Below are 23,755 nucleotides of genomic sequence, written 5' to 3' on the forward strand. Positions count from 1 at the left end.
ACATGCATCGTACCCACAGTGTACTCACCTGTTGGTCTGGAGGCCCATATAGCAGTCCATACTGGGGTAGGACCCCATCCACCAGTCTCTACAACTCCTCCAAAGTGAAGGCTGGGGCCCTTTCCCCAGTTACATGGGCCATGGTAGGTTTCCAGACACAGGTCACAGCAGCACATGCAGTGTAGGTCCTTTCCTATGGAAGGTCAGGTAACAAGTGAGGAATATGATAGAAAATGGTGGTCATGTCAGCCGCGGTGCACACTGGCACCGCAGGCGTAGATCACCATTGGCCACTGTACCCCATAGGGCCCAATTGTAACCAATGAGGAATTGCACGGCGGTTCACAACTGCCTCCCGCCACAGCGCACAACGTCAGCAGAATTACCTCACTTCCACCTGTTCCCCCACACAGGACAGGCAGACGCCATTTCAGGGGGGGGTGCAGCCCTATGGAATAAAGCTGTGTCACAGGAGAAATAGGCACATACTGGACAAATCACACTGACCCATTACATGTTTACAGAATGCAAACTAATGTTGTGGCTCCATTGTTCAGTTTGTGATAGTCTCCTCACTCTTTTGTCCCATAGATTCCTACCGCTGCGGATGAATAGGAGATGGAGACATACCCCCGTGTACAGACCCCTTGTGGACTTGGCTTCACTGGAGGACAGGCACATAATACTCACCTATAGACTGGACACGGCCACAATCACAAAGCTGTGTGCTCAATTGGAACCAGACCTGATATCTGCTATCCGTCAGCCCACTGGAATCCCCCCTCTTGTGCAAGTGCTATCTGTACTCCATATCCTGGCTACTGGTTATTTCCAAGTGACAGTGGGCTTGGCTGCAGGAATGTCACAGCCAATGTTCTCAATAGTGCTGACAAGAGTGTTGTCTGCCCTGATAAAACACATGTGCAGCTACATTGCTTTCCCCCAGGTTGATGATTGGGCCACAGTGAAAGCCGAATTTTATGCAGTGGGACATATCCCCAATATAATTGGGGCGATTGATAGTACACATATTGCATTTGACCCCCCCTGCCAGAATGAACAGATGTTCAGGAATCGGAAGAGTTTCCACTCCATGAATGTGCAGATGGTGTGCTTGGCGGACCAGCATATTTCCCACATCAATGCTTAGTATCCTGGGTCAGTGCATGATGCCTTTGTCCTGAGGAATAGCAGCATCCCACATGTGATGGGCCAACTACAGAGGCACAGGGTGTGGCTAATATGTGAGCCCTGGTTCCCACCCAGTATATGTTGGGGTATGCCTATGCTGTTGGCCATATGGGATAGTGTGTGGCTAAATGTTGCCCTCAATATTTGCAGGTGACTCTGGTTACCCAAACCTATCATGGCGGCTGACCCCTGTGAGGAATGCCAGGATGAGGGAAGAAGAACGTTATAATGAGGCACATGGTCAAACCAGGAGGATCATTGAAAGGACCTTGGGCCTCCTGAAGGCCAGGTTCTGGTGCCTCCATCAAACAGGTGGATCCCTGTGCTACTCACCCAAGAAGGTCTGTCAGATAGTAGTGGCATGCTGCATGTTGCACAACCTGACCCTCAGACGCCATGTCCCTTTTCTGCAGTAGGAGGAGACTGGAGATGCCCCTGTGGCAACAGTGGACCCTGTGGACAGTGAGGATGAGGAGGTTGAGGAGGAGGATAACAAAACATCTGTGATCTGTCAATACTTCCAATGACACACAGGTAAGACAGTGTAACTTTGCATTTCAGTGACTTTGGTTGAAATCTGTGTGGCAACGGCATGCTGATATTTCCCACTTCAATGCCCACTTACTGTTCCCGCTGGCAATTCATTTTGCAGATGTTGGTGATTTGACAAATACTCCTGGTGTGATCACTACAGCCAGCTACAGGTGATTAATCTATGCACATTCTATGTACAGTTCATTTGCAATGTTTGTACCTGTTTCCAAACAAATACACATTTGATATACATGACATATTCAAAATAGATTTTTTTCAAAGGGTGTTTATTGAAGTGCTAACGTATAGGGGGGAAGTGCAATGGGATGGGGTGATGATGGAGGAAAGTCCAGGGTATTGTTCCAGTCTGTTTATAGTACAGGTGCATTGTCCAAGGGGACAGGCAGTTCAAGGTGGACAGGGTGACTGAATGTGACACAAGGGGGACAACCAGGAGAGTCTAATTTCCTGGTTGGGGTCCTGGCAAGTGTCTATGGTTTCTGTCTGGATCGCAGGGAACGGTTGCGGGTGGTTCACCTTCTGCAGGGGGAGGGGTGCTGCTGGCCTGTGAGCCCTGTGGCGGGGCCCCCTGGCCACTGGCAGCAGCGGAAGTGGAAGGCTGTTCAGATGTCTGGCAGGTGCCCGCTGGTGTGAGACTGCCTCCCTCATAATGTTGGTCATGTCTGCCAGCACCACTGCTATGGAGATCAGGGTGTTGTTTATGGCCTGTAAGTCCTCCCTGATCCCCTGGTACTGTCCCTCCTGCAGCCGCCTGTTCTCCTGCACATTGTCCAGGATCTGGCCCATCGTGTCCTGGGAATGTTTGTAGGCTCCCAGGATCTCGGAGAGTCCCTCCTTGAGAGTCAGTTCCCTGGGCCTGTCCTCCACCTGGCGCACAGCAGTCCTCCCAGTTTCCCTGTTGGCCTGTTCCTCTGTCCCCTGAACGGTGTGCCCACTGCCACTGACCCCAGGTCCCTGATTGTCTTGTGTGCAAGATGTGGCCTGGGGCCCCTGTAGAGGTGGACACACTGCTGATTGACGTGTCCTGGAGACAGATGTATGGGTACACTGGGTGGGTGCTGTTGTGTTGTTTCCTGATGGGGGAGGCTCTGTGGTGGTGTGTGACTGGTCTTCAATAACCGGCTGTCCAGTGGTCCCTGATGAGCCAGGTAGATCGTACAGATCCTGAAGACCAGAAATATTGTCATCACTGTGGGCCTCTACAGTTGGGGGACTGGTTAGTGCTGGCACCCCCTCTCCAGTGACATTGGCTGGGGTACTTAGGATATAAATGATGTGTTATGGTTGATGTGTATGACATTTTGTACATCCCTGGCTTCCCCTCTATGATTGGTTTTGCCCTGCCAGCTTTCACTTTTGTATGTTAGTGTATGGTGGAATTGTTAATTCTCTATGCTGTGCATGCTTTCGTGATGGGTGTCCATGCGGGGCTGTGAGGAAGGTCCATGCATTGGTACAGCATGCAGGGCTTGGTATTGGGACTGAAGAGATGTGATGGTGGAGTGTGTGGGATGTAGTGGAGTGATGGGAGTGAGGATGAGGGTATGTGATGGCATGCAGGTAGGGGGGTGATAATAGTAGAGAGTTGACCTACCTGTGTCCAGTCCTCCTCCGACCAGGCCCTCAGGATGCAGTATTGCCAAGACTTGCTCCTCTCATGCTGTGAGCTGTGGGGGTCCCTGCCAGTCCTCTTGATAGCGAGCTGGTGTCTTGCTGCTATGGAACGGACCTTCTCCTGTAGGTCATTCCACCTCTTCCTGATGTCATCCCTTGCTCTAGGGTGCTGTCCCACGGCATTGACCCTGTCCATGATTCTCTGCCATAGCTCCATCTTCCTTGCAATGGATATCTGGTGCACCTGTGCTCCAAATAGCTACGGTCCTACTCTGACAATTTCCTCCACCATGATCCTCAGCGCCTTCTCTGTGAAACAGGAGTGTCTTTTGGTGCCATGGCTGTCCTGTGAGGTGAGGTGTGTTAGGTAATGTGTTAGGGTGTGTGCTGTTGAGTGAGTGAGTGGTATATGGGTGTGATTAGTGTGTGGCTCTAGTTGTCTCAGTGGTCTTGGTGTCTCTCTGGTTGCAATTAATTGTATTCGTAAAGGGTTGTGGGTAATGTGTGTGTGTGTTTTATAGTGGTGTGGGTGTGGTGTGTGTATGGTTGTCAGGTGTGTATTGTTTGAATTGTCCAATGTGGTATTGTTTTGTCTGTGGGTGTCCATTGTGAGCACAGCAGTATGTACTGCCAATGGTTTACCACCATTGAATGTCCACTGTGGTGATTCGTGGGTCATAATGTGGTAGGCGTTGTTTTGTTGGTGTATCAGTGTGGGTTTTGATACTGCCAGTTTATCACTGACCTTTGGTCTGGCGGATTTGTGTATGTGGCTGAATTCTGTCAGATTGGTGTGTGTGTGTCATAATATGGTGAATGGATATCTGCCGCGGCGGTAAGTTGGCCGACGTAAGATGGCGGTAAGCGGGATTTACCACCAGGGTCATAATGAGGGCCTTTATTTTCAAACCCTGCTGCATCACCCAGCGGCGTAGAATGGGGGAGGGGGTGTCGTGGGGTGTTCCACCCCACCTTAATAAATGTATTTTGTGATAAATAGTTGAGCGCAGGAGCTTTCAGTCGGGTATGATAAGGTGTCTGTCCGATTTCACCAGGAATTTTAACACACAAACAAAGCACACACACTCAGCCTCTCTCTGTTTGGAAAGACTTCAGAAATATTGGTTATTTCACGGAATTAGGCGCTTTCTCTCACTCAGTACACCTATCAATACGCATTCCTCTACCTTTCCTCTGTCCCCTAAGCCTATCTCGTGCGACGTGCTTGTTGTATATTGTAATTTAACAAAATGTACCAGTGTGATTGGCGGGAAATCTGAAGATTGACAACCAACCCTCACAATCATATTGACTAAGTTATGCCCCCTGACGTCAACCTTTGGCCATGCATAGCAGCAGTTGGCCACAGAGCCCCTGCACCAAATCCACCTTGGGAGTGCAATACTTGCTGTGCACAACACCCACTGTCTACACCTTTCACTCCACCATATGAGTCACTTTTTATCTGCCTCTTTCTTTCTCCCTATTCAACAGCCTCGCACCCTTCTGTATTTTTTTATTAACCTGTTTTAGTAGCTGTACTTCAAATCTGTTTCTTTTTTTCACAGAAATGCATAAAATTCACTATTCACAATGGTAGTTATCGAGAATGCAATTTCAGTCCTGAAACTTAGCGTCTTTTAATTTTTTCCTGGTGCATTCTTAGTGAAGTTTTCCAAGTCTTTGCGTAACCCTACTACTGCCCTGGGGTTAAATCTTTGTTATAGTACCTCCATGTACCTGTTATTGTTTTTGCTCTGCACAAAATTTGAGATTGGAAATGGATTTGCTATTTTCAAGACTGAGAAAAATTAATTTTGCATAGACCTTCACATGCCAATCACATTTGTCTAGAAATTCAAATATGATTGGCAGGACTTGCTAATCATTGAATCGCAATGTTAAAGTGCAGGAATATACAGAATGGTTAACCATTTCAAGCTTATCTGGCACCTTTTTCAAAAGTTGATTTCTAAAAAAACTAAGGACAGAATGTTGCCCAACCTATAAAAGTACACTTTCTTAGTAACGTTATACTTACATGCAAATTTGTTGACAATCTTTTAAGCAATTTGTGTTGAGAAATGTCTATGAAAGTTAAAGTTGGAAAACAGATCTTTTCACCCTCCTCATTTTTTACATTTTCCCCTATTTGGAAGTGCACGACATTTGGTATGAGGGACCTTAGCTGACTATGCTATTCGATGGTCAAATTTCAAACAGATCCATCAGTGAGAGATGTTGGACCTGATGCTTAAGGGTGGTCACCCCTAACTTTTTGCCTGCCTCCCTTCAGTGTTTTTGCTGGTTTTTAGACTCTGCGCAGTTTACAGCTGCTAACTACTAAAGTGCCTATGCTCTCTCCCCTTAAACATAGTAACACGGTATCATACCCAATTGTACTATTTAATTTACTTATAAGTCCCAGTACTATGCACTATATGTGCCCAGGGCCTGTAGATTAAATGATGCTAGTGGGTCTGCAGCACTGATTATGCCATCCACTTAAGTAGACCCTTAACCTTGTCTTAGGCCTGCCATTGCAAGGCCTGTGTGTGCAGTTTCACTGCCAATTTGACTTGGCATTTAAAAGTACTTGCCAAGCCTAAAACACCCCTTTTTCTACATATAAGACACCCCTAAGGTATGCCCTAGGTAACCCATAGGGGAGGGTGCTGTGTAGGCAAAAGGCAAGACATGTACCTATGTAGTTTACATGTCCTGGTAGTGTAAAACTCCCAAATTAATTTTTACACTGCTGTGAGGCCTGCTCCCTTCATAGGCTAACATCGGGCTGTCCTCATATATTGTTTGAGTGGTAGCTGCTGATCTGAAAGGAGTAGGAAGGTCATATTTAGTATGGCCTTAATGGTGATATAAAATCCTGCTGACTGGTGAAGTTGGATTTAATATTTCTATTTTAGAAATGTCACTTTTAGAAAGTGAGCATTTCTCTGCACTTAAATCTTTCTGTGCCTTACAATCCACGTCTGGCTGGGTTTAGTTGACAGCTCCTTGTGCATTCACTCAGACACACCTCACACACAGGATACTCTGCCTCACTTGCATACATCTGCTTTTTGAATGGGTCTTCCTGGGCTGGGAGGGTGGAGGGCCTAGCTCTCACACAAAAGACTGCCACACCTCCTACCGGAACCCTGGCAGACAGGATTGAACTTAAAGGGGATCTGGTGCACTTCTAAGCCACTCTTTGAAGTCTCCCCCACTTCAAAGGCACATTTGGGTGTATAAACAGGGTCTTTGCCCCTTCCAACTCAGACACTTCCTGGAGAAGAAAATTGTAACCAGAACCTGCATCCTGCCAAGAAGAACTGCCTGGCTGCCCAAAGGACACACCTGACTGCTTTCATTGAAGGACCGCTGCCTTGCTGTTGCCCTGTTGCCTTGCTGCTCCCTGGATGTGGTGAAGAAGTGCTTTCGAAGGGCATGGATAGAGCTTGCCTCCTGTTCCCTGAAGTCTCAGGACCAAAAAGACTTCTCTCTTGCAACTGGACTCCTTGTGCAGCGAAAATTCAACGCACAGCTTGCTAAAAACGATGCACAGCCTGCCCCACGGTGAGAAATTCACTGCACGCCGAACCGGAATGACGCAGCCCGACTTCGCAAGGAGAAGATCGACACGGCGCCTGCGTTGTGACCGGAACTTCGACGCACGGCCCACCGGATCGATGCACAGCCGATCTGGGACGACGCAGCCCGACTTCCAGAGGGGAAATCGACGCAGTGCCTGGCGTGCAGAAGAAATTTCCATGCCACGCCCACCGGAACGACGCAGCGCGTGTGACACTGCTCCACAAGCCCAGGATTCCACACACAGACCCCAGGGTGTCTGAAAACCCCGCAACCCAAAGAGGATCCACGACCGAGCGCCGTAAATCGACGCACAGCCGACCCTGCGTGGAAACTAAACGACCCATCACTGTGTGCGGCCTGAGAAATTGACGCACACCCCCCTTTGTTTCCATTCTTCTCCTCCTCTGCGGCCCTTTTCGGAGATTTTCACGCAAACCAGGTACTTTGTGCTAAAAGAGACTTTGTTTGCTTTTAAAAGACTTAAGACACTTTGGGCCTCATTCCGACCCTGGCGGTCATGGACCGCCAGGGCCGGGGACGGAGGAAGCACCGCCAACAGGCTGGCGGTGCTTCTGGGGCAATTATGACCGCGGGGGTAAAGCCGCGGTCAGAAAAGGGGAACCGGCGGTTTCCGCCGGTTTTCCCCTGCCCCAGGGAATCCTCCACGGCGGCGCTGCAAGCAGCGCCGCCATGGGGATTCCGACCCCCTTCCCGCCAGCCTGTTCCTGGCGAGAGGCTGGCGGGAACGGGTGTCGTGGGGCCCCTGGGAGCCCCTGCAGTGCCCATGCCACTGGCATGGGCACTGCAGGGGCCCCCTAACAGGGCCCCAGCAAGATTTTCAGTGTCTGCCTAGCAGACACTGAAAATCACGACGGGTGCCACTGCACCCGTCCCACACCAGCAACTCCGCCGGCTCCATTCGGAGCCGGCTTCATCGTTGCTGGGGCTTTCCCGCTGGGCGGGCGGGCGGCCTTTTGGCGGTCGCCTGCCCGCCCAGCGGGAAAGTCAGAATGACCGCCGCGGTCATTTGACCGCGGTGCGGTCTTCTGCCGCCGCCCGCCGGGGTTGGAATGACCCCCTTTATGTCACTTTTCAGTGATATTCTACATTTACTTATTGCATCTTTGATCATTTTGACCTGCAAATATCCCAATAAATATTATATATTTTTCTAAACACTGTGTGGTGTACTTTTGTTGTGCTATATTGTGGTATTGTATGATTTATTGCACAAATACTTTACACATTGCCTTCTAAGTTAAGACTGACTGCTCAGTGCCAAGCTACCAGAGGGTGGGCACAGGATAATTTGGATTGTGTGTGACTTACCCTGACTGGAGTGAGGGTCCTTGCTTTTACAGGGGGAAACCTAACTGCCAACCAAAGTCCCCATTTCTAACGAGAGGCAAATCAAAAAATGCCTTTTCACTGGAAAGTGTACTTAAACCATAACTGCACAGTGGCCACTGCTGCTCTGTGAGATATATTACATAGTGTTAGTCTCCACTGTGTAGTTAAAGTTAGGTTAGAATTTTCTTAGAAAGAGTGTTTTTGTTGTTGTTAATAACTTGAGCACTGTTTGAGAAATCTTCATGAATCTTTAAAAAAAATAATTCATGTATTTCAGGTCCTTTCTAGAAAAGTTTGGGGTGATCCTTCAAGTGGGGGCTGAGAAAAAGGTGTCCCAAAGCATTGTTTTCCTAAGTTAATTTCCATAGGAAATTTTTAGAAACAATATAGAAAAAACAGATGAACACACTACAACAAATATGGCAGAAAGTTCGACCTTTACTCCGAAAATCTGTTTAGTTGTTTTTGAGAAATCTGCTTTTATATTACAGTGATTTCTGGGCAGTGTGGCCCACCGGACTCGTGGGAATTCCTGTGGTACAGTAAATTAAAAAGTGGTCTTATTTGCTAAGATGTATTTTTTCCCCATCAGTTGTTTCAGTCCAGCAGGACAGGTACGGATCCTGCAGGACTGAGCGATCTGATTGGGTAGCCGCAACATGAAGAAAGTTGTTATGGCCACATTACAGTACTCTGGGTCTCTGTCCACTTGTCTTGAAGTTAAAAATAAAATCACTAAATAGGGGATAGGGTTACACTGACACCCTACCACTTCAAGGGGAGACCCAAAGGGGCTAACCAAGGGGGAAAAAGGTAAAAAAATACAGGTTTTTGTGTTGGGGCCCTGTTTCGGGGGTCCTGTTGTACTCATGTGAGGCCCTGCACAGCCCTCCTTAAAGTGCAAATAGGTACCCACGGGATACATGGTACTGCAAGGCCACACACCGCAGGTAACGTTTGAACAAAATAAATAAATAAACAATAATTTGTGGTGGGATCCATGAGTGGAGGACGCCTGCATGGGGTCCCACTTCCTGTGGGAGTGGGGGGAGGGTGTATTCAGGACATGCAGCCAATTCTGCATCATGCAAGGCCTAAAGCTACGCTCAGTGAGGGAGCTGGGACAATATGATTAAAGAAAAACAGAAATTCACTGAATAATCCAATGTTTAAAGAGGCATTATAATTAGGTATGGCAATAAGATCTTACTTCATATAAATAAAATCCCTAGAAATTCACTGAAAAACAAAGATTAAACCAATGGTATATATTATGGTAATAGTATCTCACTTTACATTGAAAAAACCCTCAGAAATCCACAAAACAAATCAAAGGTTAAAGTAACATTACAGTTAGGTGAGATAATAAGGTTTGAGGATATGTTTAAAAACGCCCTATAAGTTCATTGAAGAAAAAACAAAGATTAAAGTGACTTTATAATTAGGTGTTGTATAACACAAGATATATGATATATGTATAATATAGACCTAACATTTAATAACCAAAAAGATTGCAATTCACTAGTTATAGTTTACTGAGCTAAATATTACTTGTGCTCCTGCCATCCACTGCTTATGACTTCAAATATTACATCACTCATGACATGTTAAATTACGTAATTGATGACATCACTGATGACATCACAGATGACTCAAAAACAGCTGAATAGATTTACTTCAAATCACAAAAAGCACACTATCTTGGTAAGGATATAGCTTTGTGTCATATTTGGTGTAATACTGTTTAGCTGTTTTTTTCTCTATTGTTGTCTAAGATTATGTATAGAAATTGGATGGGAACAGTGTTTTGTGACCCCCCTTACTTTTTCTTAACCCCTTGTTGATGGATAACCACAAAAGCTTCCTGCAAGGAGATGAGATAGATGAACGTTTTTTCTTAGGAAAGTTTTGTGAAGATTTGTCACACTGCGCCAAAGTTCTTAGGAAAACAAAATCTCTCTTCCTATGGAAAGCCTGACCTAACAATAACCACACAGTGATTACTAACAATAGGGAACCATGTGTAGGTCCAGTTCTTTAGGTGGAGGGCTGCTCTATTATGTGGAACACATCTACAATACGAACAACACTCTAAATCTCAAATCACCTCAGCTGTGTGCTTTTCATTAAGAATATTTAAGCATTAGATTATCCCAAGGCCACGCCCACCGAGCTATTTTTCAGCAAAGTCTTTAAGTATAAAACTAGCGAATACTATCCGTGCCTAGCTAAAACAATATTGTTAGACTTTTCATCCTTGGCGTGGTCTCCCTTAACTTTTTGCCTCTGTACCCCAGGTTGCTGATGTGTGCTAGACTCTGATTTTGCTGTTTTTGTTACTCTGGGCTCTTTACCACTGCTAACCAGTGCTAAAGTGCAAGTGCTCTTTTACAAAATGTGTATGTAATTGGTTTATCCATGATTGGCATATCTGATTTATTATTAATAAGTCCCTAGTACAGTGCACTAGAGGTGCCCAGGGCCTGTAAATCAAATGCTACTAGTGGGCCTGCAGCACTGGTTGTGCCACCCACATAAGTAGCTCTGTAATCATGTCTCAGACCTGCCATTGCAGTGTCTGTGTGTGCAGTTTTAACTGTAAATTTGACTTGGCAAGTGTACCCACTTGCCAGCCCTAAACCTTCCCTTTTCTTACATTTAAGTAACCCCTAAGGTAGGCCCTAGGTAGCCCCAAGGGCAGGGTGCAGTGTATTGCTAAGGTAGGACATATAGCAATGTGTTTTATATGTCCTAACAGTGAAATATTGCTACATTCGTTTTTCACTGTTGCAAGGCCTGTCCCTCTTGTAGGTTAACATGGGGGCTACCTTTAAGTCTGATTACAGTGTAGATTCCCCTTGGAAGTGGATGGACATGTGGCGTTTGGGGTCTCTGAGCTCACAATTTAAAAATACATCTTTAATTAAGGTTGATTTTAGGATTGTGTGTTTGAAAATACCACTTTTAGAAAATGAGCATTTTCTTGCTTATACCATTTCTCTGACTCTGCCTGTTTGTGGATTCCCTGTCTGGGTCAGTTTGACAGTTGGACTGGTTGCAACTCACACTAGACAGTGACACAAAGGGAGCTGGGGTGTAGCCTGCATATCCTGATGAGCCATCTGTGCTAGGAGGGAGGGGAGGAGTGGTCACTCACACCTGAAAGGGCTGTGCCTGCCCTCACACAATGCAGTCTCCAACCCCCTGGTGAGTGTCTGGGGCCTGGCCTGGGCAAGGCAGGATTTCACATTCAAGAGAGACTGTGCTTTGAAGTAGGCCTGCTTCAAAGGAAAAAATGGGTATAAGAAGGGCACCCAAAACCACAGACTTTAGAACACTTCTGGAAACCAAGAGGAACCTCTGCCTGTAGAAGAGCTGAAGAGCTAAGTAAGAAGAGCTGCCCTGACTGTGACTGTGCTTTGTGGAGCTATCCTGCAGTTTCTGCTTCTGCCAGAGTAAGAGGGCAAAGACTGGACTTTGTGTGCCTTCCATCTTGTGAAGATCTCCAAGGGCTTGATGTAGAGCTTGCCTCCTGTTGTTTGGAGTCTCAGGGACAGCAAAGACTTCTCTCTGCCAGTACCTAGAGTCTCTGGAGAGACTCCTACTCTACCAAGTGGTGCCCATCCAGTTCCAGGAACTCTGAAACGATAAGCTGGCATCTTAAGAGGGATCCACGCACAGAACGCTGTGCGGGAAAAAGATAGACGCAACTCCGATCTGTGGCTGAAAAATCGACGTGCTGCCGGCTACGTGGCTGAAATTCGATGCTCGCCTGCAACGGGACCCGAAGATTGATCCCTGGGACTGGAGAAACGACGCACAGCATTGCTGATGGAGGCTGGTGAGATCGCAAACCCGTGTTGCATGGTTTCGGACCATCGTGCAGCTGGATTTCCAACGCAAACCCCGCTGACTGTGTAAAAATGATGCAAGGCCTGCCCAGACCCAAGAGTGCTGACCGGATAGACACATCACTCTCCTGTGGAGAGAAGAAACAACGCACCCCGGCCTGACAAAAGGAGAAATGACGCAAGGTCTCGCTCGTGGGTGAAATTGATGCATCGCAAGCCCTTTTTGATGCACACTCGCCCAAGCGGGGTTATTTTTGATGCGCCCAAGGTACAATTTCACGCTAACAGTGTTAGTGTGTGTTTAAAATTACATGAAGACTCTTTTTGCATTTTTAGTGATTACTTGACTTGTGTATTGTGGATTTTTGTCGTTTTGGTCTTGTTTTGTTTATATAAATATTTCCTATTTTTCTAAACCTGCATTGTGTCATTTTGTGGTGTTTTCATTGAGTTACTGTGTATGTTGGTACAAATACTTTACACCTAGCACTCTGAAGTTAAGCCTACTGCCCGTGCTAAGCTACTAAAGGAGTTAGCAGGGGTTAGCTGAGGGTGATTCTCTTTTACCCTGACTAGAGTGAGGGTCCTTGCTTGGGCAGGGGGTATCCTGACTGCCAACCAAAGACCCCATTTCTAACAAATACCAAAGGAATTTTACCATTCCAGGCACGATATTACAGCTGTAGATTGATAATTTACAATCCAAGCCAACCTGGAGTAAGAAAAAGCAGCTCCTAACACATGTTTCACTCATGTCAGAGCAATATAGCTTTGTCTAAACTGTCACCCCCTCTAGTTCCTAACCAAACACTTGCAAGCTTAGAGTGCTGCATACATTATGCAGAACACCAGCAGAGAACTGTGGGTAGTTACCATACTAGAGGTGGAGTAATTAAGTGGGGAACCAAAACCGCTAACTGTGTTAATGGTGTTTTAGACTCAGTGGTTTCTACGTCCCTGAGAGGACAATCATTATGGCAAGAAATATAGCACAGGTGGCTAAATTAAATTATGATATCTGAGACCTTTTGAGCCAAGTCACACATGGAGTGTTACTGCTGATGGTGCGTTCAAGTCACTAGAAGTGCTGTTTGCAGTTTCCTGGCTGCCATTTTTTAAAGTAGATTCTGGGATGATTTCTAACACTTTTCACAGACTCTGGTTATTTCTTTTCCCTTCTGCAATTGAATAGTGGCTGTAATGGACTGAAAGTGCCCTCCTGTTCAGCTCTTGGTAGCCTCCTTGTCCTGGATCTTCTTGCAGCTGTAACTGTAACCCACAGCCTTCGAGGCAGCCTACATTACCAACTTGCACTGCTGTGTGTCAGCATCCTGAGTCTGGGATGCCTACTCCGAAAGCACAGTTATTTTTTTCTTGTAAGTACTCTTTAGTGGGTTTCACAGATAAAACACAACAGTGTAAATCATCAACATGTATGCAGATATTGGGTTCAAATAAAAAGACAACATTAATAATACATTTCCAATTCCACCCTCTGCTGCTCCCGTCTTTCCTAAAGAGGCACGAACCGGTGCTCATTGTTGATGAGATATAACAAACATTCCGACCCCTATGGTCCCCCTGGGACTGTGAGCGGTTAATTCAGTCCCCATAGTAGGGGACCGCAAATATAAAGAAGTCTCTACGCATGTCCACTCTCCAGTCTCCATTTTACTCCACTCCAGCAGGTTCTCTAACTGGCCGTCATTCTCTACATAAACTAACTCACTCTATTTTATGACACAAATTCCAATCTCGTTTTATGATCAACCTTCTCTCCAGGTCCTGGGGTGTCGCGCAAGCCAGCCAACATTGCCGCCCATGCAGTCAGATCATCTTCTACTTTTTCATCTCGCATTACATGTTTCATCCGCACTTCCTCTGCCACTGCTCAATTCTGACATATCATAGTCTCAGTATGTTTGGGGAGTCCGAGCCATTTTATTGCAATGCGGCATTTTGCAAGCAGGAAACCCAGTAAAAGAAATATCCTACTCAGTTTTTTGTTCTCTGGGGTTGATATGAAGACTAGCAGAATGAAACGGGCGTGGGTTGCAGGTTCTGCCCAATGGCCCTATTGGAGTCTCTACACTACATTCAACCCGTATTGTGCCAGAGATGGGCAGTGCCACACCACGTTCATAAAGTCTGCAACAGGGCTCCCTCACCAAGTACACTTTTCCGTCTGAGTTTTATAAAGATTATGTAAGATTTTAGGTGAGAAATTATCCGGGTAAGTATAATTGTATTCAATTAATTTAAACCGTGCAGTATACCAGCATGGACCTTTTCCCACTTCAAGACACACAGGGAGTCCCCTACGGATTTCTCCCACCTGGCGCGAGCTTTTGATATTGTTGTCTGCAGATCTTCTCGTAGTGCCCGGTATAAATGTGAAATTAGTCTGCGCCCTTCTGTTAGGGATGTGAGTGATAATAACATCTGTGAACGTTCTGTCTTCTTTGGGAAGCAAGGCCATATCTCCTGTGCTGTTGCAGATAATTTGCATATTGTAAGTATAGCCCTCTATCGAGCGCAATGGAGTTGATCGCACCCTCCCGGGTTATAAATTGGCCCCCAGTGTATAAATCTCCACGCACATCACAACCTCCATCTTTCCATTTTTGTATTGTATTTTTACATCACACCCTCAATTTGCGTGAATGGTTTCAGATCTCATATTGACATATTCCTTGCATATGGGGCATGCCGTAATACCCTCTTGACCATTGTTTCCCATATTCGACTCAGCTGTCACTCTATAAAGAGCACATCTGTTGGCACCCGCGTCCCGCTCAGGAGCAGAGCAGGAAGCGACTGGCCCCTGTGGGAGCAACTCAACAAATTCTTTTCCCAGTTATCCGCCGGGTACAACCAGTAGATCGCGTGTTGTAGATGTGCTGCCATATAGCAGAGTTCTATATGGAGTATCTCGAGTTCTCCCCGCTCCCAGGACTGCCTGAACATGGGTAAGCCAATATGTTTCATTTTATTGGCCCACAAGAGGTCAACAATGAGTTGGTCTAATGCATTAAAATATTGAAGTGGGATGTCTTAGAACATGCCATGCAGTGCATATAAGCACCTAGGGAGCACCACCATCTTCCCGATTGCGGCCCTGCCAATCAAGGATAAGGGATGTTCCAATTGAATCCAGAAAGATTCGGTCTGTGTGACCCAGTCTGAACCCCAGACAACATATTCCCTCTGGTCTCCATTGGAGTCCCACCAATGGGAGAGCCTCAGTTGGGGTGCCAATCAGATATCCTAGTAGAAATAGCTGGGATGTTTTTTATGTTAACAGGCAGGCCCAAGGCTTCTCCAAACATTTGTAAAGTTTTCAGAAGTATAGGGACTGAGTATTCCAGGTTCTGCAGATACACTAGATCATCATCTGCATATGAGGATATCACATGAGTGGTATCGGCCACTTTGATCCTTAGGGTCTCAGCACATAATGCATTAACACCACCATTGGCTCCATGGCTAACACAAATAGGAGGGGTGACAGGGGGCAGCCTTTACAAGTGCCTCTATATAGTTGGAATCTGCTGGAGACCACTCCTCCCATGGGTACTCTTGTTCTTGGGTCAGTATACAGTAGTGTGATTTAGGCTATATAGCATGGGCAGAGGCCCACCTTAACCAGAGCTACCAGAAGTATTCTCTATCTACAGAGTCAAATGCTTGTTCAATGTCTAAAAAGACCAGGGCATAGTCGCCATCTTCCATGTGTGTTGCATGATGTATGTGTGATAAGCGCCTGAGGTTGTGCATAGTACTTCTCTTCAGTATAAAGCCACATTGGTTGGCATGTACCAATGTTGGAAGATGCGGTAACAATTGTGCTGCTAGTATGCTACTAAAGATCCTTGTACCTACATGTAAGAGCATAATTTGTCTATAAAGGCGGCATCTAGTGGGTGATTCCCCAGCTTGGGAATCAGGACTAAAAGGGCTTCACGCATGGAGTCGGGTGGACATCCCCTCTAGGGGGCCTCTTGATACATGTCTAATAATTTCTCCACGACCAAATCTGTGTATTTTTAGTATAGTTCAGCCAGGAGGCCATCACCTCCCAGTGATTTAGCAGTGTTCAGTTTTAAAATGGCAGCAGGACATATTTTCTGATATTAGATTCTTCCAGGTAGGCCCTGTCTTCATCAGTCTAGAACGAAAGGTCTATTCCAGTCAGAAAGGCAACCCAGTGATCATTTGTGTCTTCCCCCGTGTTGTGTAAATTGCACTAAGGTGCTCTTGGAAAGTGGTGTTGATGGCCATCTGGGAGTGGACCAAGGTCCCTCCATCGTTCTGGAGCACCAGCACCAGTTCAAAACCCTCCTATTGCAGAGCAAACAAGCTAGCATCACTCCTGTTTTATCCCCCTTCATGTGTACCCTCTTGTGGTGTGCTGTATATATGCGTTTCTCCATCCTGTGCCCATCATCTAACAGGTCCTTACGTGTTTTTCTCCATTCCGCAAGTTTGGCAGCTGGGTTTGGAGTTCCCTTTTCAACTTCCCCAACTGTGACTCTTGGCGACCCAGGTCCAGCTCCAGCTCCAGTTGTTTTTTGACACTGTAGGAGGTCGTGATGCATATGCCTCTAATGACTATCTTCATCGCTTCCTAGTCAGGGACCCTGCTTCTCAGGCTTCCCTAGTTTTTGGCAAAGTAGTGTGACAGTGCCTTTCTCACTTCTGCTTATATGTGGGAGTCTGTGAGGTCCTCCAGCCTGAGTAACCAGAGCAGAACCGCAGGGTGGTTATGCCCCTTCCCTAAGCACATCAGTGATCTGACAAATATCGGGCCAGATCGGAAACGCCCTTCTCATCCTGTGTCAACTTGGATGACAACAGACAATAGTCCAGTCAGCTTTACGTCCAAGTTGCAGGTATGAAAAAGGAGTACGTCTTAGTGTCATGGTGCCAAACCCTCCATGGGTCTATCAGGCCCAGGCCTCGCCTCATATCAACTAGAGACCTTGTCATGTTTGGCTTGGTGAGAGCTTTTGGTGGTGTGTGGTCAAGTGACCCATTAAGGACAGTTACTATTGCCTGCTATAACAATGTCATTTGCTAGATATGATGCTGCGGCCACCGCTAGATCCTGCTAGTAGACCGCAAAGTCATTGTTAGGAGCGTACACGTTTGATAGACACATTTCACCCCTATCTAGGGTATCAAGTAGAATTACACAGCGTCCCTTTGGATCAAGTACATGCCCTTTATGGTGGAAGGGAACCCCTGGGGGCCACATATATCAAAACTTCATGTGCGTACCCGGAAGAGATGAGGTGGCATAAAGTTGCCTACTCCCTCTCTTCCAGAGACTATGGATATAGTCCCCCCAAACATGCGTTTCTTACAAAAACGGTAATAGAGACATTACACTCTATGTTGTTTCCCCAATTGAGCCAGACCTCTGACATTCCATGTCACAAATGTAAACACTTCTGCCGCCATTATCATGCAGTATCAGACCCAATAACCATTCAAACCTCCTAGACAAACCAGTATTTAACCATCTCACAGTGCTCCATAAAGATAGGTGTCAGATACTCCACAAATGAGAGCAGCAGTCGATTCCCCAAACTTAGAAAACCTTTGGAACAGAGGTTCCTCCCAATACCCCAACCCCTTAGGCAGTAACGCTAACTTGCCCTGATTAAAACTATGAAGACCGTAAACTGGCAGAGCCCGCCCCATACCCATACTTTGTGAGAATGATCAACCCGAACTCCTACTACAGTAACTTGAAGCTGCGCTAGAGCCCTGTGGATACTGCGGAACCAAAGCACACAAGCAGCCCCCCCGTGCCCAGACCACTCTCTTTCTCCATTGCTCCTGCCGGCTCATTATTGACATTTCATGTACAATCACTATGCATCAACTTTTGCAATATCATCCTCAGTCTGTAGTAATGTGATTGCTTAGATGATAAATAACGATTATATATAGTGTCCACCGCCCCCTCTGAAACAAGTATGAATCATCAGTCTCAGGGAAATCCAAGGTTGTGAGAGCCCCTCTTTAATCTCACAGCAAACTCCTGTCAGAGCCCCCCTCTTGCAGCAGAACAGTACTCACATTTCCATGTATGCCATTTTAGGGGGGACCAGTGAAAGTGCTGTCACTGCCAGTGCCCTGGTCACTCCTACATCGCTGACACGAGTCTCAGGAGCCTGGTTAACCCATCCTCATCCATAATTGTGCTATCAGGACAGACCACAATTCGTCCCGTTGCAATGGAGGAGTCACGGCGCATTATTAGTCTTTTCCACTTTTTCAGCAGGGTTGAGTGACTCAGTGTGCTCGTGACTGCCACATCCTTTTGTACCGACACCTGGCTAGGCCCCCCAGGTAGTGTGCCCAACTATTCACTTGCTTCCTCTGAAGTGAAGAAGCAAAGGACTTTCAGCTCCTGGACCACCCTCAATTTCACAGGAAACATCAAACTATACCTCAAGGTAAGGTCTCTGAAGCGCTTCTTAAACTCTTGAAAAGTCTTCCTTTGGTTTTGCACTTTTTGGGGATATTCTGGAAGGATTGAGATCGGACGGCCCTCAAACTGAGGGGGCCATTACCATGTACATGTTGTAATATAGCATCCTGGTCCCTAAAGTTGAACAGGCATGCTATGAGACCACGTTGTGGGGCTCCCGGCTGAGGTGGGGACACCTGCGCCCGGTGGACCTGTTCTATCGTAAAGAATTTGAAGAGTCTCTGAAGGAGCACAGTGACAGTAATTCCTTCTTCGAGAAACAGTTCAGCAGATTCTTTCTCTGCCTTCTCCGGAAATCCTACACATCGGACATTGTCCACCTGGATCTCCCTAGGGAGTCTTCTATATGTCCCTCCATCTGTAAGCTTCTGTACTGACGAGAAAGTCACCTGCAACTCAGTTATTTCCCCCTGCAATGCCCCCACATTGTTTTCTATGACCGTGTCCCGCCGGTATGACATAGGTAGAATTAACAATTTTGTTACATTGGCCAGGTCGTGCCGCTTTGTCCTTTACCATGGTTTTAGAGCTAGAGTCGGGGGCCGCCACCACTGGCCTGTGCTCATCTGGCAGACCCCTGAACATTAATCTGCCACCAAGAGAGGCCAAGTTCCATTGTCACTGTCACCCTCACAGTAGTGCTGAGGATGTTTCCTATGTGTCTGGCTAGCACCAACAGTTTGTCCCCAGATAGCGCCTCTACCACTCTTTCATAAGGGGGTTACTTCCACCAGATCAGTGAACGCCCTCAAGCATCCAGGAACTTGTCGGGTGGCTTGAGGCACCAGTCAGATTTTCCAGGCCCCCTCATCCCACGGCACAGCCAACACAATATAAGTTCCCAGAGGGGAAAGAATGTTGCGTGGGGGAGTGTAAGATCTTAGTTTATGACAGCAGTTGATCTTCACCTCATCATCCACTCCTTGCAGTGAGTCGTCAAGCCAATTGGGCCCCTGTGCCATCAGGCCCCCAGGTGCCCGCTCCTTGTTACCATGAGCCAGAGGCTTCTCTTTCCAGGGCTCCGCCAGGCAGGCAAATAGGCAAAATGGTCATTTAATCCTCAAGCTCCACTATGAGGCAGAGCACTGCATCCCCACCTGGCACGAAAGGGGCTCATGGGCACTCTCTGGCGGGCAGATCTCCTAGCCTGTGGCTCCAACCACAGGCTGCTTCCACTCAGCACCAGAGTGGCATACTTATCAGGTTCCCACCAGTCCTCCTCAAAAGCCCTCTAGTGTCTGCTCACCAGGTTCAGGTAGCTCCAGGCCATCAAGGTCCAGGCCAAAAAGTCCTCTGAGGGCTGTGCTGTAGAGATGCAGCATGACAGGCTCAGGTCCTTCTTCTTGAGAACCCGATCTTCACAGCGCCATCTCCCACGTGCTGCCAGAGCAAGTAGGCCTTAACTCACTATGCGACAGGCTCAGGCCTATTGTACCAAGAGGCCAGCCAGTTCACCAGGCGACAGCCCACACCAAGCTCATTTGGTGGCACAGCCCAATAGCAGAGTGCCGCCCACGTCCTAATCATTCAAGGGCCCCTCATGCTGGACTAGAGCCAGACTGTCCTCTGCAGCTCAACAGTGTCCATCCCTGTGGTGCTCAGCACCATGCAGGGCAGCAGGCACAAATCTCAAGAGCAGTCAAACGAACCCCAGTCACCCATCGCTCCAAACAGGAATGTCCTTGTTGCTCCCCCAGATAATGCAGGCTGGGATAGAGGGGAATGGCCTCAGCTTAAGGCTGATAATTCAGTGTTTCACCAATGGATGGTAGGAGCTTTGTAAAAGACGACCAGTTGGCCATCTTGGTTGCCCACAACCCGAAGGCACAGTTAGAACTAGTCCACAGAAGTCAAAGGGGACCTCTTCTTTTAGAGTGGTGAACATGTCCACCCTCTACTTTCCCACAGACTCAGTGAGAATGCTACTGCCACTGGCTTTGGAGACAGAGACTACCAGAATCCAAGAAGTACAAGTCCCGAGTCTTTGGAATGCAGTCAAGGATTCATCACCAATTGGTCAATCCTTGTTCTGCTTCTCCATTCTTCTCTAAGCCTCTTACATTGTGAAGGGGTTATAAAATGGAGATGGAGAGTTATAGAATATGGGAGTCATTATCCAACTTAGAGATGCCATATAACTTCCCTCCTAACTGACACTTCCTCTGACAGTCCACAAGCAGGCCAATATCCAGAATGGTGATGTCAACAAAAGTTTAGAAAGGCTTCTTTTCTGTGCCTCAGTCCTCCCAGACAGAATATGTTTCTTGTTCCAAAACTGAAAAGAAAACCACTGGGATGACTGGTGCCAGAGTTCTGCCTAACCTTACTTTATCCAAAGATGAACCTTCCCTCCAGTGCTGACTAGAGAAATGCAGCTAATTACCTTACGCAGATTTTTCCCCATCCACTCCAACATGAAGGTTAATCACTTTAGAAGGGCCTATTCATATTCCTAGGAATATGTGAAGTGGCAGTTATTCAACTGAGCAGTTAACTTGGCCCTGAAAGGCTATTCAAAACCAGAATTTAATTAAGGCAGGCCCAGGGAAATATTGTACGATGCAAAACTCATAAACACATCCATATAAGTCCAAACCACCGTATGTATTTGGATCACTTAAAAATGCAAAAGTCACATCTTTGGCTTTTCTACATCGAGCCAATCAAAAGTTACACTTTAAGTATTTTTACCCATATTGTAAATAAAGTTAACACAGTACAGCTAATAAAAAGTATGCCTACATTAAGGGGTATTTATTCACAGCAGAGATCCACAACCCAGGAGATCTACAGGCGTTAAAGGTTAGAACCTGCTTTCTTACATGGGTCAAATGCATGTATTACATTAATCACCAATGCTTCCCTTACTCAACTTTAAGGTGGTCTTGACATTTGAGCTCCGAAGGTGTTACATTTCTCTAATATAATTTGTGTTGCACCATGTGGAATGTGCTATCTTTCTGGAACAACTAATTTCTGTTTGGGATTGGATCTTCGAAACTGCCTTCACACAATGTCCCAGAAGTCTGCATGCTGGGAGACTGTTGGGTATATTGGGTAGAGGAGTATGCTTGTGAACATCAGTTAGCGGTAGATTTGGATTGCCCTAGTCTAGTCATTACCATCCTGCTGTAGATATTTTACATGTAAGTGGAAATGATCTCAAACATATACTTGGCACCTTTGGTTTGTATTAAAGGAAAACCTTGTCACCTTACATACCATGTTATATACCGTGTACCCTTACAACTACTTTTTCACACATAGCACAGTGCCAAAAGTAATTGTTCACAGCTAAGTACATCCAGAAAATGGAGCACACCTGTCATAATGTGAACTGTGTTAAGGAGCACATTTAGGAGATTTGCACTTTGATTGTATTCACCATGCTAGTACACCATATAATACTCCTTTTCTGTCTCAGCAAGATGTGTCCAAATTTCCAAACGTGGGTAATGGTATATCTATATGTAATCTGCAAAGTATTGGGCGACATGGTCTATAACCACCTCGATTGCTGTGTGTGCATATACAGCTGTATATTGAACAAAATGTCTTTTCTCAATAACTCCTGCATGTACTTAGGACAGCAGTGCTTCGCATGAGGTTAGTTCTGAAGACTGCTGCATTGACGTGTTTTCAAAGGAACTACACCAGAGTCTATCGATTCTCTACTCTGGTTGTTGTTCACAAGGGTGAATCTACACATGTAGATATACTAGTAGTACATTTTACTCTTACACCTTTGAGTAACTTCACTACTTTAAGCTTGTAAGAAATTGGGTTGCTGCTTGTAGGACTTGAAACTTTATTCAAGCAGAAACCATAATACCCGTCACAATGAAGTCCCAAGCAAAGCCTAAATTAACCTGTGCTCAACCCCCTGGTAGCTAGGTGCAGAGCAGTCTGGCTTAACTCAGAAGCACTGTGTAAATTATTTGTGAAACACTTTAAACAGGAGGCCAGCCAACTAGCCCTGGGAGTCACTCAGGGGTCCTGGGTTCAGGAGATGCAAGTCCAGTCCTTCTCACCCAGGTAAGAGAACAGCAGGTCAGCACAGCAGCACAGCAGTTCCTTCAGAGCAGCGGTCCAGCAAAGTGGCAGTCCTTTCAGCAGCATAACAGTTCAATATTTAAACCTGTTGCAATTCCTCTAGAAAGTGGTAGAAGCTTGTAGTAATTCAAAAAAAGAAATTCTAGAAATAAGTGCACAGCCAGTGCTGCAGGCCCACAAGTAGAGTTTAATTTACAGGCCTTGGGCACAGGTAGTGCCACTCTACTATAGACAACCATAACATTAAATATGCCTTTTGAGTATAAGGCAACATTACCATGTTTCGAGGTGTGAGCACATAGAAATAGTACTGGTTAGCTATGGTAACGTGCATAGAATCCTAAGGCCAGCATAAATGAGATCAGCAATTATAATGGGCGGAACACAAAAAAGGGTTTAGGGGAAGACCACCCAAAGGCTGACAGGTCTAGCACGTGTCCTCCTTAGCTGAAAGTGGGTATAACCTCCCAATGTCCTGGTAGTTCAAATCACTAAGGGAGAAAAACCTAAAGATACTATCAGCATTGGCGGAGTCTGGCCCAGGATGGTGTTCCAATATAAAGTCAATTCCCCGTAGGGAGACGGACCACCTCAATAATTGGGGATTCTCACCCCTCATCTGAATCAACCATCTGAGGGGCCTGTGGTCAGTCTAAACCTGAAAGGGAGTCCCAAGCAGGCATGGTCTCAGCTTCTTCAGTGCCCAGACTAAAACAAAGGCTTCTCTCTCAATAGCACTCCACCTCTGTTCCTAGGGAAGTAATCTCCAACTGATTAAGGCTACAGGCTGGTCTAGTCCCTTTTTGTCTAACTGTGACAATACTTCCCATATGCCATGCTTTGAAGTGCCAGTTTGCACAATACATTCCTTGGAAAAGTCAGAGGTCTTGCGTACAGGGGCTGTACACTTGGCCTGTTTGAGGGAGTTAAAGGCTTTCTGATAGGCCTCTGTCCATATCACCTCCCTTTGAGAGCTTCTTCGAAGTCAGCTCCGTCAAGGGGGCAACAATGGTACCATACCCTTGGACAAGCCTCATATAGTAAC

The sequence above is a fragment of the Pleurodeles waltl genome, chromosome 7, assembly GCF_031143425.1.
Source record: "Pleurodeles waltl isolate 20211129_DDA chromosome 7, aPleWal1.hap1.20221129, whole genome shotgun sequence".
NCBI lineage: Eukaryota > Metazoa > Chordata > Amphibia > Caudata > Salamandridae > Pleurodeles > Pleurodeles waltl.